The following is a 16,186-nucleotide window of genomic DNA, read 5'->3' as shown; positions in this document are numbered from 1 at the left end:
CGATGGTAAGGAAGGAGAAGTGCTGGAGCAGCCTGCTGGCGGGCCTTGAAGGCCTGAGTCCCGAGGACAGTGAGGAGCTGGCGGAGTAAGTGGGGAAAGGAGGCCTGGAGCACGTCTTAGGGGAGCTGGGATGGCAAATGGGTTCATCACTGCCCCCTGCTCTGCCCGGGAGTGGCTTCCGTGTGCAACTTGTTGAGGACTGGTGGGCTCTCTGGGCTCTGCAGCCCAGCATGTCGTGACTGATTGGTGATGTCTGCTGTGGTTGTGTGTGGCAGCAGGTGTCCTGTGTCTCTTGCTCATCCCTCTGGGCCAGAGCCAGCTCCACACTTGTCCAGCCTCCTGCCTTCCCCAGACTCAGCCCTAAAGAGGTACAGCCTTTTAGATACAGGATACAACCTTCCTTAGAGAGGGAGTACAAACAATACCCTAGTTGGCCTAAATTCAGCCACCAATTAAGAAAGCCTTCAGGTGCAACAATATACTTATCTTAATTTCAATCTCAGAAACTAACTCCTAATCTAATACTGCATTAATCTATTAATTCATAGAAGTAGTACTGTTACTATGAGGAACAAGAATTATTTCTCCTTGCATAATCTTAGAACAGATAGATAATCACCGAAAGTTAACAATAAAATAAATTCAACCCAATAATTATTTATTACATTAACTGTTAACCCAACACAGGTAGGCATTCAAGCAAAGATTTAAAAAAGTAAAAGAAACTCGGCAAACACAGCCCCCACCTGTTTACCAAAAGCATCTCCTCTGGCATTTCTGGTGTTACAGGCACTGCTTGCCCAGTGACACGGTGTAAAGGCCACAGTGACTGGACCCTGCAAAGGCAGCATCATCATTTGTTGTCTAAATGAGGACTTGTATGAATGGCCACTCAAGGGTTTTACTCTCTCTTACTTTTAATCAGTGAAATTGACCTTTCCCTGAAGAGGCGGGAATGACAAAGTAAGACGAGAAGACCCTATGGAGCTCCAATTAATTTAAAAAAATCAAAGGTAAGCCAAATCAAGGGATAACAAAACTTAAAGGGACTAACAATTTTGGTTGGGGTGACCTCAGAGAATAAAATAACCTCTGAGTGATTAAAATCTAGACCAGCTAGTCAAAATATTTTATCACTTATTGATCCAAAATATTGATCAACAGAACAAGTTACCCTCGGGAAAACAGCACAGTCCTATTTTACTGTCCATATCCACTATAGGGTGTATGACCGCGATGTTGGATCAGGAGATCCCAGTGGTGTAGCCGCCATTAATCGCTCATTTGTTAAACGATTCAAGCCCTACATGATCTGAGTTCAGACCAGAGTAATCCAGTCAGTTTCTAGCTATTCCATATTTCTCCCAGTACGAAAGGGCAAGAGAAACAAGGCATACTTTACAAAAGCACATTCAAACTAATAGGTGATATAATCTTAATCTAATATATATATGTATATAGACCTGCCTATAAACAGGGTTTGTTAGGGTGGCTGATTAATTGCATAAAAAGTAAACCTTTATACCCAGAGGTTCAATTTTTCTCCCTAACAGCATGTTCATAATCAATCATCTTTTGTTAATTGTCACCAATCTACCTTCCATAGAATTCCTTACACTAATAGGATGAAAAGTATTAGGTTATATATGACTATGTAAAGGACCACACATCATTGGCCCCATGATCTGTGGAGACACCAGTATTTATATCAGTGTCACAAGGCCATCAGCTGGAGTTCACATTGGAAAACGTACCCGGGAAGACACCCTACGGAGGACCCATTAGCACACAACTGAACAAGTAATGTGGACTTTTGTCGATGATCATTTGAAAACGTAACTGGGAAGACACCCTACAAAGGATCCACTAGCACACAACTGAACAAGTCATGTGGACTTTTGTCAATTACCTAGTATTTAAAACGGGAGGATAGGGCTGGCCCCGTGGCTGAGTGGTAAGTGCGAGAGCTACGCTGCTGGCGGCCCGGATTCGGATCCTAGGAGCACACCGACACACCGCTTCTCCAGCCATGCTGAGGCCAAGTCCCACATACAGCAACTAGAAGGATGTGCAGCTATGACATACAACTATCTACTGGGGCTTTGGGGGAAAAAATAAATAAATAAAAATTATAACAAAAAAAATAAAATGGTAGGATAAAGATGCAGGATTCTAATGGGTTCATGGAAATGCTGAATGCACAATTCGGAAACAAGGAATAATCGACAAGGTAAACCAACTCCAATAGATTTATAATTGCTTACTTGTACACAGTAAGAGTTTTTGCTGAACAATTAAGTATTCATGTATTTGTCTTGATGAAAACATGAAACTTTATGTTGAATAAAAATGGACCATTTTCCTGTATTAGTACATTACTACTCATCATTTAGTCATTTCTATAGTTAATGGAGTTATAAACATAATTACAAAGGCATGCATCCATCAGAAAACAACTATGAGTGAATCTGGAAATTGTAGGGCCAAAAATAATGTTTTCAATATTATGTATTAGAACATGTATATACATAACAAGGATGAGAGAAAACTCTGATTAAAGGAGATTAAAATGTAATCTAATCTTAAAAGAATAAAAAGAGTGTCAGTCCTGGGAGACTGGGGATAGGCAGTAAAATTTCACAGAATTCTGAGACTGGAAATGGGCCATTCCCTACCTTCATTTTTTTATTGTCGTTGCCAAGGGAATTTTTCCACCAAGAACAGAGAGATGGAGGGGAAAGAGGACATGGAAGGATATTGCAGACATGGGAAGGGTTCCATTTTCAGGACACCTTAGAGCAGTCAGGTGTCCATATTCTAGGTCATGTAACCACAAAGAATTTCCCCTGGGAGATGCCTTCTGTAGCTCTTCCCTCCAAATTTCCACTCATTCCTCCTGGTGAGATCATCCTAAATGAGAACAGGCTGGGAGAAACACAGAGCTGCCTGGAAAAAAGCCTATCTTGTAAATTGACCCTGCCCTGGAGCTGACTGGGCAGAGGGCAGGAGCTGCACGATGGATACCGACTCCTCTTCAGTCCAGGGACTTTCCTTTATTGCCCTTTGGGGAATACACTGACTGTAACACTGAGGTTCACTGAAGGCCAATAAGATCTAGTGTGAGACTAAGTTGTCAATAAAGCACTTGACGCAACATGTTTTCATGTGTATCAATATGTGCATAACTAGGGAGAAGGGCCTTAACATCTTTATGATCCTTAAGGGAAATTTGACTCACATCAATTTAGGAATGATTGACAATAACGTGTCATGTAGAAGAAGGATCGTCAATCTAAATGAACTTATTCACACAGTCAGTGTCCTAGTCAGTATGGGATGCTGTAACAAAAATATCATAGACTGGGCACTTTATTTATTTATATTTTTCTGAGGAAGATTCACCATGAGCTAACATCCTTGCCAGTCTTCCTCTATTTTGTATATGGGTCATGCCCACAGCATGGCTGCTGATGAGTGGTATAGGTCTGTGTCCAGGAACCGAACTCAGGCCACCGAAGAGGAGCTCATTGAACTTAAACATTAGGCCATGGGGCAGACCCCTAGACTGGGCATCTTTGGCTTTTGTGTGTGTGTGTGTGTGTGTGTGTTTGTGTGTGTGTGTGTGTGAGGAAGATCAGCCCTGAGCTAACATCTGATGCCAATCCTCCTCTTTTTTGCTGAGGAAGATTGGCCCTGAGCTAACGTATTTGCCCATCTTCCTCTACTTTTTATATGGGACGCTGCCACATCATGGTTTGAGAAGTGCATCAGTGCATGCCCGGGATCTGAACCTATGAACCCTGGGGCCACGAAGCAGAGCACCCACACTTAGCCACTGCACCACCGGGCCATCCCTAGACTGGGCACTCTTAACAAGAGAAGTGCATTCCTCACAGTTCTGAAGACTGGGATGTTCAAGATCTAGGTTCAAGCTGAGTGGCTTTTGGTGATAGCTCTCTTCCTGTTTTGCAGAAGGACAGCTTCTTGCTCTACCCTCATCTGGCAGAGAGAGCTCTGGCCCTCCATCTCCTTGTAAGGGCACTAATCCCATCATGGGGGCATCACACTCATGGCCTCATCTAAGCTAATTAACTCACAAAGGCCCCACTTCCAAATACCATCACGTCGGGGATTAGGATTTTAACTTATGAAATTGGATTACATAGACATTCAGTCCATAGCATTCATGAAACCAACAATTAACAAATATTTATAGAAGTCATACAGCCCAAACTGAAGAATGTTCTGGAGATCATGTGGCAAATGATACAATGTCTTTCCCTTCATAGAGTCTCCTAGTGGAGGCAGTAAAAATTAACAGTCAAAGAAAACTTGTGCTATTTAAAAGCTAACATAGATCAATTCTGACAGACTGTACTTACAATTGTCTTTTGGTAAGACAGGTCTGATTATCAGAGTCCAGATTAAGCAAATTCCCCCGGGTGAGGGCATGTCTGGCAATCTCACCTAAAAAGGCTCTTTCCTTTTTGAAATTTTATTTCATCTAGTCCTGTTTGCTTCCACATCCCTTTGGTGTTTTCAAACATACAGTATTTATTAAATCAATGTTTAACTGTTGCTCTGCCTTTACCACATCTGACTGGAAGCAGAAGTTACTGGACTTGGCTGGAACCAAATTTCAGTTCATTTTTCCTCCTCTTTCTGCTCAGACTCTCTTCTCTCACCATTGAAATAGCAAATGCCTTAGGGGAGAAGCCGCATGGAGCTGGTGCTCACAATCTTGTGTTTCCTTTGTCTCAGAGATTGTAGACCCCCAAGTCCTGTCTGCACAGGATGTTCTACAACCCTCCAAACAGCTGTTGTGTGCTTTGTCCAGCTCTTATAGCTGCCCAAGAAAAGCTACTCAATAAAAGTGGAACCTGGGGCCGGCCCCGTGGCTTAGCGGTTAAGTGCATGCGCTCCGCTGCTGGCAGCCCGGGTTCGGATCCCGGGCGCGCACCACTTCTCCGGCTATGCTGGGGCCGCGTCCCACATACAGCAACTGGAAGGATGTGCAGCTATGACATACAACTATCTACTGGGGCTTTGGGGGGAAAAAATAAATAAATAAAATCTTTAAAAAAAAAAAAGTGGAACCTGCAGTAATTTTATCCTGAAATGTTTTAAATATTTTAAACCAATGAATATTTGTCATTTTTCAAGGAATATTTCTATAATTTTATAAGAAACATTTAAATAGGAATTTTAACAGCAATAATGGCTGTTCTTTGGCCAGAATTCCATGTCATTAATTGTTTGGAATTATATCTAAGCTTTGATGCACTCTCTTCAGTGCCTTTTAAAATATCACTGTTCCTTACATTTAAATATCTTGTGATGGGTTTGTATCAGTCACCTTTTTTGTACCATTTCAGATCCTTTTGGGTCCTCATACCCTTGAGTCATATGTCATTTAGCAACCAGCTTTGTAGGTATCATATTTGCTTTATGCAAGTGCCTCCTGACAGCTCCCCACATTTTTTCCCTGTGCCCTCTGCCTCTCCCTCTCGCCCTGGGGTGTCCATGTTGATGCTGAGGTGTGAAAAACCTCTTGATCAAGCCCACTCGTGCACAACCACGTTCCTTGTTGTGTGGATGTGTGTGTGTTCAGCAATTCTGTATGGTCACAGGGTGCATGGCTATTATGGCATCTATGTGAAAGTGTGTTTTGTTGATGTGTGTGTGTTTAGAGAGTTCAAGTCACTGTGGTCTCTGAGACAGTGAGTGGTCTGTATGTGTCTGTGTTTGTGTGTGTCTTCTGAGTATCAGTGTGCATTATCGTGTAGTTTACAGTCTGAATGCTGCTGGTCATTTGCAAATAGTGTGTATGTGGGTGTGGGTGTGTGTTGTCAGCATTTCCACATGTTCAGAGGATGTCTGTCATTGTGGGAATGTGTGGAATAAGTACGTTGTTAGAGATCAGTGTGGGCACCAACATTGTTTGCCTGTTACTAGTTCAACACTCAACACCCCTGAAGAAACATTGAGTCCAGACATTCACAGGCTCCATCAGGCCCACAGAGATCCTACTCAGCTGTTTTCTTCCCATCACAAACATATGAACAGGTAGCCAAGGACCACTTGATATTTGAGGAATTTCTCTAGCATGAAAGATGGAGCAAAAAACACATACACTGAAGTGAGGGACTAAAGGAGCAGCAAGGAAATCCAGAGATCATAGTGAAACTTCAACTGCATATCTAGTAACATCTTCAAAACAATTAGAGATGGGCCAGTCCCATGGCCTAGTGGTTAAGTTCAGAGAACTCCACTTCAGTGGTCCAGGTGCAGTTCCTGGGCGTGGACCTACACCACTCATCAGTGGCCAGGCTGTGGTGGCAACCCACATACAAAATAGAGGAAGGCTGGCACAGATGTGAGCTCAGGGTGAATCTTCCTCAGCAAAAAGAAGAAGATTGGCAACAGATGTTAGCTCAGGGTGAATCCTCCTCAGCAAAGAAAATAAAAAAGAGAAAACAACCAGTAAGTGTATATATATGTATTGATGTTACTGCACAATATTGGGGTTCTCTTGCCCAATGCACATTAAAAAAGCCAATTATTCTGGCATCAGCTTTTGGGAAATGAAGTGTAGCTTTATTTTGTGAGATTGATCTGCAAGGAGACAGGGGGCATGTGTCTGTCTCAGATCTGTCTCCCTGATCCAGGGCTTGGGGCACAATTTATGGGATGAAGGGCAGGGTGGTCTGACATGTGGAGGTACATGATTGGAAGTAAGGAGAAGTGAGGGAATTGATGATCTGCACAAGCAAAGTCAAGCTTCATGGCTCTTCATCGGATGTGTGTTCACAAATTGGCAGTGTTACCATGATCGGAGAATGGAGTTTTTAGCTCCTTGATGTCAAAAACGTCACATATAAAGCATTTGTGAACTCCCAGTTGATGAGTTGGTGGTCCCAACTGGTCTGAACTGGACGAGGGGTCTCAGTTCCTGAAAGAAAACTCTTAAATACTCTGTTGATAAGATGGGGTCAGTTTAACTGGTCCTGGAGGGCCCAAGGTTGTGTTTGTATATGTGTATGTATGCATATGCATGAGATTATCTGTATGTGTGTTAAATGTACAGTATACACAAAGCCAGGCTCTAGTTAAAGTGGTCAGGACAGATTTTAATCAGGCATATACCACTGCAATAGGGAAGAAGGAACAGGATGAACTGAATTCAATTTGATTTGTACAGAGGTGACTGGGCATTTGAAAGGGAGAATGAGGAAGCAGGCAGAGGAGTGAGCAGGGGCTCAGTAGAGTCAGGGAGGGAAAAGTTACAGAGTGTTGGTCAGTGCAATGTGATCTGGCCAGTTGTGTCTGCTAGTTGGAAATGATCAAAGTTTCACTTCTCTCCTCTCACAGAGTCTGGGAGACAGACACCCTGTCCTCCAATGGCTCTCAGGACCTTGAGAAATGCACTCCTGAGTTATAGGAGACACACATACAACTCAAAAGGACAGAGGAAAGATTCACAGTTGTAAGCACTTTTGGGTAAATGCTCTAAGAAAGGAATGTCAGGGTCCAATGATCGAGTGTTGGCCAGAACAGTCAATTCTTATGGCTGCCTTGAGCTTTCTCAGGCAGGCACTTTAAGGGGGCAGTGGTCATCCTAAGGATGTGGATTTGAGCTGTTAGAAACTATGTCAGTTTTTAAGTCTTATAAATTGTGTGTGGGGAGGTGAAATCATTTGTGCTGAGAGGCTGTAGTTATTATAGGCCAAGATCGAGGCCTAGACAAGAATAGGGCTCAAAGGAGCCTGGCTTGAGTTTGGTCAAGTACAGGAAACTACATATATAAATAATATATGTATATTTTTTGAATAATACAAATCAGTATATTGAATAATATAATATTGAATTAAATATATATTTAATGAATATATAATGAATGTGTTATGTTTATATATTTTTGAATTAAATAATATAAATATATATATGATTTAAAGGAATATTGACACATAATAACAGAAATTTACAGAATTCCTAAAAGACTTCTACTCTAGGTTCAGGAAGCTGAATACATCTCAAGAACAATTAAAAAAAAAAATCTAGAGCCAGATCCATCCAGGGAAAGCAAAGAACACTAAATAAAAAAGAAGATACTCAAAGCCCCACAGAGGAACAGAACACTTACGGAGACTTACATTTAGACATATGATACATTTCTTAACAGTGGAAGACAAGAGAGAGTTGGATTAAATATTCAAGGTACAGAGAGAAAATAACTTTCAGTGTATATCCAATCAAACCATATCTCAAGGACTAGGGTGACTTAAAGATATTTTTATGGGAACACTTACTAAGAGTATTACCACCAACAAATGCTCATTAAGGAACTTCTAAAGAATGTACTTTAAGGGGGTCAGCCACGTGGTGTAGTGGTTTAAGTTCAGCACACTCCGCATCCAAGGTCTGGGTTTGTGGGTTTGGATCCCAGGTGTGGACCTACACCACTCATCAGCCATGCCATAGTGGCGACCCAGATACAAAATAAAGGAAGATTGGCAAAGATGTTAGCCCAGGGCTAATCTTCCTCAAGGAAAAAACTTAAAAATTATAAAAGAATGTACTTTAAGGAGAAAGAAATTGATAGAAGAAGAAATGCTAAGAGGTAAAAATGGATCATGAGGATAAAAACGGTTACACATCTGAATAAATCATTGAAAGCATGACTTAATGAAACAATAATAATATTGACAATGTATAACTGATGGAGTTAAAAACTAATGACAATGGAACTTCTGTTTTAGAGGAGACTAGGACAGGAAAGCATTCTTGCTGCAAAACTGGACAAAGCCAGATAAATCATAAATATATTTTCAGAGCATCAGAGAACTTCAGAATCAACCAACTAAAATTCCAAAAAGAAGAAAAAGTCTTTTATGTGGGCAAGGATTTTTATCTTTCTTTCTCCTGCAGGCGTTGTCTGATTCTGGGTGCTTGCCCAGGATCTGGCTTGCTCAGTCCGAGTCTCGGCTAGGGAAAAGAGAAACTAGCCAAACTTGCAGTGATTCTGCAGGACTGGTGTGGCAGAGGAAACCCGAGGGCTTTCAGACACACAACTGCTCTTATCACAGCACCTGTACTAAGTTTTGGTGCCACACAGGAATCTGGGGAGCTAGGCCAAAAGCTTCCACAAAACAAAGTGAAACCTCCAGAAGTGGTGGAAGTGGTCTAAGTCAAACATACTGCTAGTCTGACCTTCAGGGAATGTGCCATATTGTGAAGCGATGTAAGGTAGGAGGCTGCAGAGCTGCGCTGAGATGTCTGAAGGATGTAGCTGAATTTTCTGTGGGCTCCCAAACCTGAAGAGAGAGAGATCTACCAGACTTAGAACCAGACCCCTGTGCGGGGGAGGGGAGCACAGCAAACAGGAACCGGGGAAAGCGGAAGGGCTGGGTTTACTAAAAGTGAGACCCAGCCCCAACTCTGATCAACGTCTGATTGGACTCAGGTGATCCAACCTCACTCTGTTTCTCAACGAAGGACAATAAGGTCATGTGGAGCCTCTCGAGTTACGTTACACAGACGTTACAAAGACACTGGTGAGAGGATGGAGAAGGCAAGCCACAGACTGGGAGAAGACCTTTGCAAATCACATATCTGACAGGACTATAAAGAACTCTCAAAACTCAGCAATAAGAAAATCCAAGTTTAAAATGGGCACAGATTTGGACACTTCACCAAAGAAGATACACAGATGGCAAATAAGCACATGAAAAGATGCTCAACGTCATTAATCGTGAGAAAAATACACATAAAAACCACATTGAGATACTGCTACGTACCTATTGGAATGACTAGAATTAAAGAGGATGAACATACCAAGTGTTAATTTAGGGTGGAAAGTAACTGGAACACTCCTACATTGCTGGTGGGAAGACAAAGTGGTTCAGCCTCTTTGGAAAACAGTTTTATTTATTTTTTGTGAGGAAGATCAACCCTGAGCTAACATCCATGCCAATCCTCCTCTTTTTTTCCCCAAAGCCCCAGTAGATGGTTGTATGTCATAGTTGCACATCTTTATATTTGCTGTATGTGGGATGCGGCCTCAGCATGGGCGGAGAAGCGGTGCATCACTGCATGCCCGGGATCCGAACCTGGACCGCCAGTATTGGAGCGGACGCACTTAACCACTAAGCAACGGGGCCGGCCCCTGGAAAACAGTTTTAAAGTGGAGTTTGTGGGCCGGCCCCGTAGCTTAGCGGTTAAGTGCATGCGCTCTGATGCTGGCGGCCCGGGTTCGGATCCCGGGCTCGCACCGACGCACCGCTTCTCCGGCCATGCTGAGGCCGCGTCCCACATGCAGCAACTAGAGGGATGTGCAACTATGACATACAACTATCTACTGGGGCTTTGGGGGAAAAATAAATAAATAAAAATTAAAAAAAATAAAAATAAAGTGGAGTTTGTTATGCTGCTGTAACAAATCAACACAAATTTCATGGCTTAAAACAACTCAGATTTATTGCTTTACAGTTCTGTAGGGTAGCAGTCTGACACGGGTCTCCTTGGACTAAAATCAAGGTGTTGGCAGAGCTAGGTTCTTTTGGGGGGACTGTAAATGTTAATCAATTTCCTAGCCTTTTCAAGCTTCTAGAGACCACCACGTTTCTTAGCCTATGGCCCCCCTCCTCCACCCTCAAGACCAAGAACTCTGCACCTCTCTTGCCCTGCCTCCCTTGTTGCATCTTTTTTCTACTCGCCTGCTTCTCTTTCCGTTTTAAGGGCCTTTGTGATGCACTGGGCCCACCTGGATAATCCAGGATAATCTCCCTATTTTGAAGTCAGTTGATTAGCAACCTTAATGCCATCTGCAAACTTAATTCACCTTTGCCAAGTAAACTAATGTATTCCCAGGTTCCAGGGATTAGGACATCTTTCTGGGCCATGACTTTGCTACCACAAACAGTTTTTAAAATAAAGTTAAACATACACATACCATGTGACCCAGCAATTCCACTTCTATGTGCTTACCCAAGAGAAGACTAATGCTCACACAAAAACTTGTTTGCAAAGATTTATAGCAGCTTTATTCATAGTCAAAAAAGACAAAACTGAAAATAACTCAAATGTCCTACAACTGCTGGATGGATAAACTGTGGTACATTCACACGATACTACATTCAGCAATAAAACAGAAGGAACTGTTGATACAGACAACAACATGGATGAACACTAAAATGAATGTATTGTGCTACATGAAAGAATCCAGACTCAAAAGGCCAAATACTGTAGGATTCCATTTATATGATATTCTAGAAAAGACAAACCATAGGGAAAGACAACAGATCATTAGTTGCCAGGGGTTAAGGGTGGGGGAAGAGTTGACTACAAAAGAGCAGCTCAAGGGAGTTCTGGGTGCTGGAACTGTTCTGTGTCTTGATTTTGGTAGTGGCACAGCTCTATGCTTTTGTCAAAACAGTTGTACAAAGAGGAAAACAAATACATCATTTCTCACTCATCAGATTGGCAAAACTTTAAAAATCTGACAATCCCGATCTGACAATTCCCAGGGCAAGGATGACTCAGACACTGTTGGTGGGAATGGAAATTGTTAAAACTTCAGAGGATGATTTGGCTGCAGCTCGTCAAGTTGCAGATTCACATCAGCCCCTTGTCCAGCAATCCACTCACAGGCAGGTTTCCATTCTAGGGAATCCACGTGTGCTCGAGGAGACACACACAAATATAGTCATTAAACATGGTATGGGAATGAGTTAATTGTGGTTAGTAGTTATTTAAAAAAGAAAGGAAATATGCATATGGGAAAGAATCAACCCTGCTGGCTACATATGGGATCTGGGAAGGTAACTCATTGGTTTGTCTACTTAATAGTACGTAGCACAGACAGCACTGTACTAGGAATCTGGAGACAAGCATCTGAGCATATAGTTCCAACTCTGCCACTAAGTAGCAGTCAGACTATGGACAACTTAACTTGAGAAACCTCACTTTCCATTTCCTGGAAAATGAAGAGGTTAGGCTCGACAACCACTAAAATTATTTCCAACTCCACAATTCTATGATTCAATAAGTCAACAATCAAAAATTATATTCCAAAGTACCTATGTTCAGAAACTGTTTTTCCCAGATACCCTGAAACTGGAAACTATCAGGGAAATAGGATATCTTAAAATATTGATACATAAAATGGCCCAAATTTCTTGGTACGTCTATGACAAGCTGTTTACTCAAGATCGTAACTCAGAAAGAGCATATAAACAGCGAAACCTACCATATTGACTTGGGTCACCCTCAGGAAAAACATATGTCCTCTCCCATTTTAACAATGCAAAACAAATTCACTATACTAATGAGTCCATCTTGTCAAGTTCAGGTCTGTCTAGCCAAAAGTCATTCATGTATATGGTAAGATTTACTTGATTTTTTAACAAAGATAAAAAGATAAATGGCTTTTTGTATTTTTGCCTGTTTCATCTATAAAGATCTTACATTACAATTTAATAGCTTCAGCCTGCTACAATAATTTAAAGAGCCTTTTGAAACTTGTAATATGCCATGTCCAACAGGATCTAGTAAAAAAATCAGTAGTTCACAATCCAAAAATGCTTATTTAGATTCATTACCAACAATACTTACACTTCAAAGACACCTATAACCAACATGTCATTTGTTCCTACTGCAGAATTTAATAGGTTGTTAAATTCTGGTATCATCCAAAACTATAATTAGGCTGCTATCAATAAAATGTATTTTATTAATCATAGATATTAAAACTAATGATTAAACTATTAAACTAAATGATTAACTAAATATTAAAACTAATGGCAACTAACGATCTGTTGTCTTTCCCTATGGTTTATCTTTTCTAGAATATCATATAAATGAAATCCTACCGTATTTGGCCTTTTAACCTTTCACCCTCTCAGCCAAATCAAAATTTGAAAATTCTTGTTCTATGAGCTTTCCAAATCTAAATTCTTACAATTCTAAATGAGTATGGAGACAAAACACACACTATATACTACTTCTAAAAACCTCCTCCTTATCCGATTTTAAATTTAGCACCAACTGCCAAGAAAAACCTTTCCACTGAAAACAAAATTCCGTACACATTATGTCAATCATCAATTGATCAGTCATCAGTCTATGTTAACATATGGTGAATTATTATTAGGAAGCTACATAATTTTCACCAAAGACTGTTTAAAGCTCCTTTCATTAAATGCAGTTTACAACAATTCACAGGCTTCAAAGTTCACCTTGCAAATATAGAGTCAATTATCAGAAACCATTAATGGGATTAGGCTTTTCTATAAAAGTGGTCCCAAGGAAGTAGGAACGTTTATTTGTTTAAAGAACGCAATGAGGAGCCCAATAGCCTGAGCTGAGTCAGGCAGAGGATCGCAGACCACAGTCCATCTTCTGAAGGAAAGTGTTCACCCGGGGATGTAGAGACCTGGCCTAGACGGGGCCCCCGGGGGCACGAACTCAAGGGCGCGAGCAGAGGGCTGGCGACTCCCTGCCGCCCCCTGCACCTCCGCTGGGTGGGCAGGAGGCCCCGCCGGGGTGGGGCCCCGCCAAGGCAGAGGGGCCCGCCGGCCAGGCGGCGTTCCTCTGCTCCTCCAAGGGACAGAGTTGGGCTCCCCCGCCTGGGGCAGCCCGCCAGCAGCCCCGGCCCCCGGCCCCATCCGCCGACCCCCCCACCGCGCTCCCGCCATCTGCGGCGGAGATCTCCACACCGAGCCCGCCGCCCAATGCCTACCTCAGCGCTGCCTCCTGCCCAGCGCTCCTCCACACTGCAGAAAGGAGAGCTCCCCAGCGCTGAAAATCCTGGAGGAAGGATCCAGAAACCGCCCATCCCCCCACACAAACCTCCGAGGAGGCCACCTCCGCACCAGGGACCCCGCCTCCCATGCACGTTCTCCGGGGCTCTCCAGCTCGCCATCCCCTCTGCCGCTCTGAGAGCCAGTCCTGCGCATGCGCGGCCTCCAAGGATACAATGGGAACCTCTGGGGGGCACCGGGAGGGGGGTGGGGGTGTGGGGTCCAAGGTGTCCCTGAGAGGGAGAGCGGAAGCGGGCTGGCTCTCTGCAGTCCTTGACTCTGCTCTACCTGGATGACCATCAGCTCCTGGAGAAAATCTGCCTTCCCTTGAGGCGGCTCCTCCTGTCCTGAGAAGCACGTTACATGATCTAACATTTGTTTAAAAAAGAACAATGACATCCTTAACACCTGATGTGTCGTGTCCCCAGAAGAATTCTCTGCTTCCCCAGAAGACTAGACAGCGAGCAACTGGGACTGAGTTCTGACCTAGGAAGGAAGGACATTGAGGGCACAGCTGTCTCCCCTCTGCTGGCTCCTTCCCCTGATCTGTGGCCGTGATGGGGACACAGCTTTGGGGACTCGTGCAGGTGACAACGCTCACATGTTTGCCCACCATATTACATTTCTTATGATTGAGTGGTTAAAACGGGAGGCTAGCTGTCTGTTTTTCCGACGATTTCACTTGCAGAAATGTCTTTGGACAAAGAAGTTTGTTTTCTTAATTTCTGATTTTAGTAATCAATAACAATAGTTAAAATACTTATTTTCTTAATCTCATTGGCATGCTAAAACAAACAAGTCACTTGGTTTTCACCAAATTGGCCACATTTTCATTAAAACTTTGGAAGTATTGCTGTTTGAGGTAAAGAAAGCATTTGGGAAGAACAATTACCCTTGGATAATATCTTCCCAGATAATGTACAAACACATAGTTATGAGCCATTCTGAGGGGCCTGGGAAATCCAGTTTGAGTTCTACAATGGATCATCTGAAGTAAGGTTAAATTAGTAATTTCTGAGGAGTTTGCAAGTAAATATTCACGTCGCCTTCATCAAATAGGTCTGGTGATTTAAATGAAGGTTGAGCTTAATGATAAAAGTTTTAAAGAGGCTGAGAAATGTTAAGTAAATGCACTTAAAACAAAAAGGTGCAAATCAAAGTAAAGCCTGTCATTATCCTCTTTAAAACAGAGTCACATTAGCAGTATTGTCAAGGTATGAGAAGGAATAGAAATGCTTTATAAAGTCAATTCTTCACTTCTAAAGGACCTAACGTGACATTCTAGAAGTCTCCATAGTCTTTCACTCATCTAGATAAAATTGCTCAATTTATATTTTAAAGACTAATGAATCTGAGGGCAAAATATTCAAGGTCAGTGTTCAATTGTTTTTCATTGTTGCAAAGTACATGGGTATAAAATGTGTCTGAAATCCATGGTCTTGGAGAAGAAAAATATATAGAACTTATTTATCACTCTCGCAGCATGTCCTGACTTAATCCTACAAATATCCCAAGAATAAAGCCTCAGTGAATTCCATTCTGTTCTTAAATATGACATCTTTCATTTCTAATGAATATTCTCAAATTAGGCTCTAGCTAGTAATTATGTTCCTGATGCAAATAGGAAGTAAAAAAGAATCCATGCTTGATTAAATTGGCTTCATAACATGTATATATGGGAGAAACCTGGGAAACAGTTTCTCAACACAATGGCAGAGATTCTCCTCTTAAATAATACTATCTTTCAGCTAAAGACAAAGGAGGATGTTGGAGGTAAAGGGGGTTTGGGATTTTGAGGGGAAGAAACACAAGTCTCATGGAGAGAGACGTAAACTATTTTGCCTGGCAACTATTTGCAGGCCCCCATAGAATAAAAGTTGCTCTGGGAGAGATAGGAATTTTTGATAAGGTAGGGCTTGTTGGTGCCTCTTCCTATTGTAACAACTATTTGGATATTTATAGCTACAGCCTCCATAGAACAGTGGCTCCTTCCAGAGAAGGATCTTGTATTTCAATTCTTTAGGCAGTTTTGGGGAGGTCCAACGCATTAACAGAAAAAAAGTAATCTGGGTGGTGACATCTTTCAGGGTGCCCGGCCTTGGGATCTCCCCATTCCCACAGGGTCCACAGACCAGTGGAGGTCTTGACGCTGGAATTGGTGCAGGCCTTTCTCAGGCTCTTCTTCGCCTCTGCATCCTCGGGCCATCTTGCTGCCCTCACCCCCATCTGAACCATTTCCCTGCACTGGGGCCTCCATCCATGAGATCGTGGAGTGTAATCAGGAACCGGTCTCTTTGTGGTGGTGCTACTCAGGGGTAAGCGTGGGGTTGGTGGGGGGAAGGTGATGGCAGGTGAAAGTGGCAATCAGTGAAAAGTAGCAGGGACTA

At 42.5% G+C, this 16,186-nt stretch overlaps 1 long non-coding RNA gene across 2 annotated transcripts in view; it reads right to left on the bottom strand.

The window, feature by feature from the left end:
• The window catches only part of LOC147911288 (uncharacterized), a 65,236-nt gene extending 50,930 nt beyond the window's left edge, over nt 1-14,306 (bottom strand). Inside the window, exon 1 of one of the 2 annotated variants that reach the window (XR_015551327.1) lies at nt 14,088-14,306. This is a non-coding gene — a long non-coding RNA (uncharacterized LOC147911288). The other variant, XR_015551326.1, reaches the window with a different exon arrangement.
• Between the last annotated feature and the right edge of the window lie 1,880 nt (nt 14,307-16,186).

This window comes from Ceratotherium simum, unplaced genomic scaffold, assembly GCF_057802395.1.
Source record: "Ceratotherium simum simum isolate JZ-2026a unplaced genomic scaffold, ASM5780239v1 HiC_scaffold_44, whole genome shotgun sequence".
NCBI classification, from domain to species: Eukaryota; Metazoa; Chordata; class Mammalia; order Perissodactyla; family Rhinocerotidae; genus Ceratotherium; species Ceratotherium simum.
This window is presented reverse-complemented; position numbering and strand designations above follow the sequence as displayed.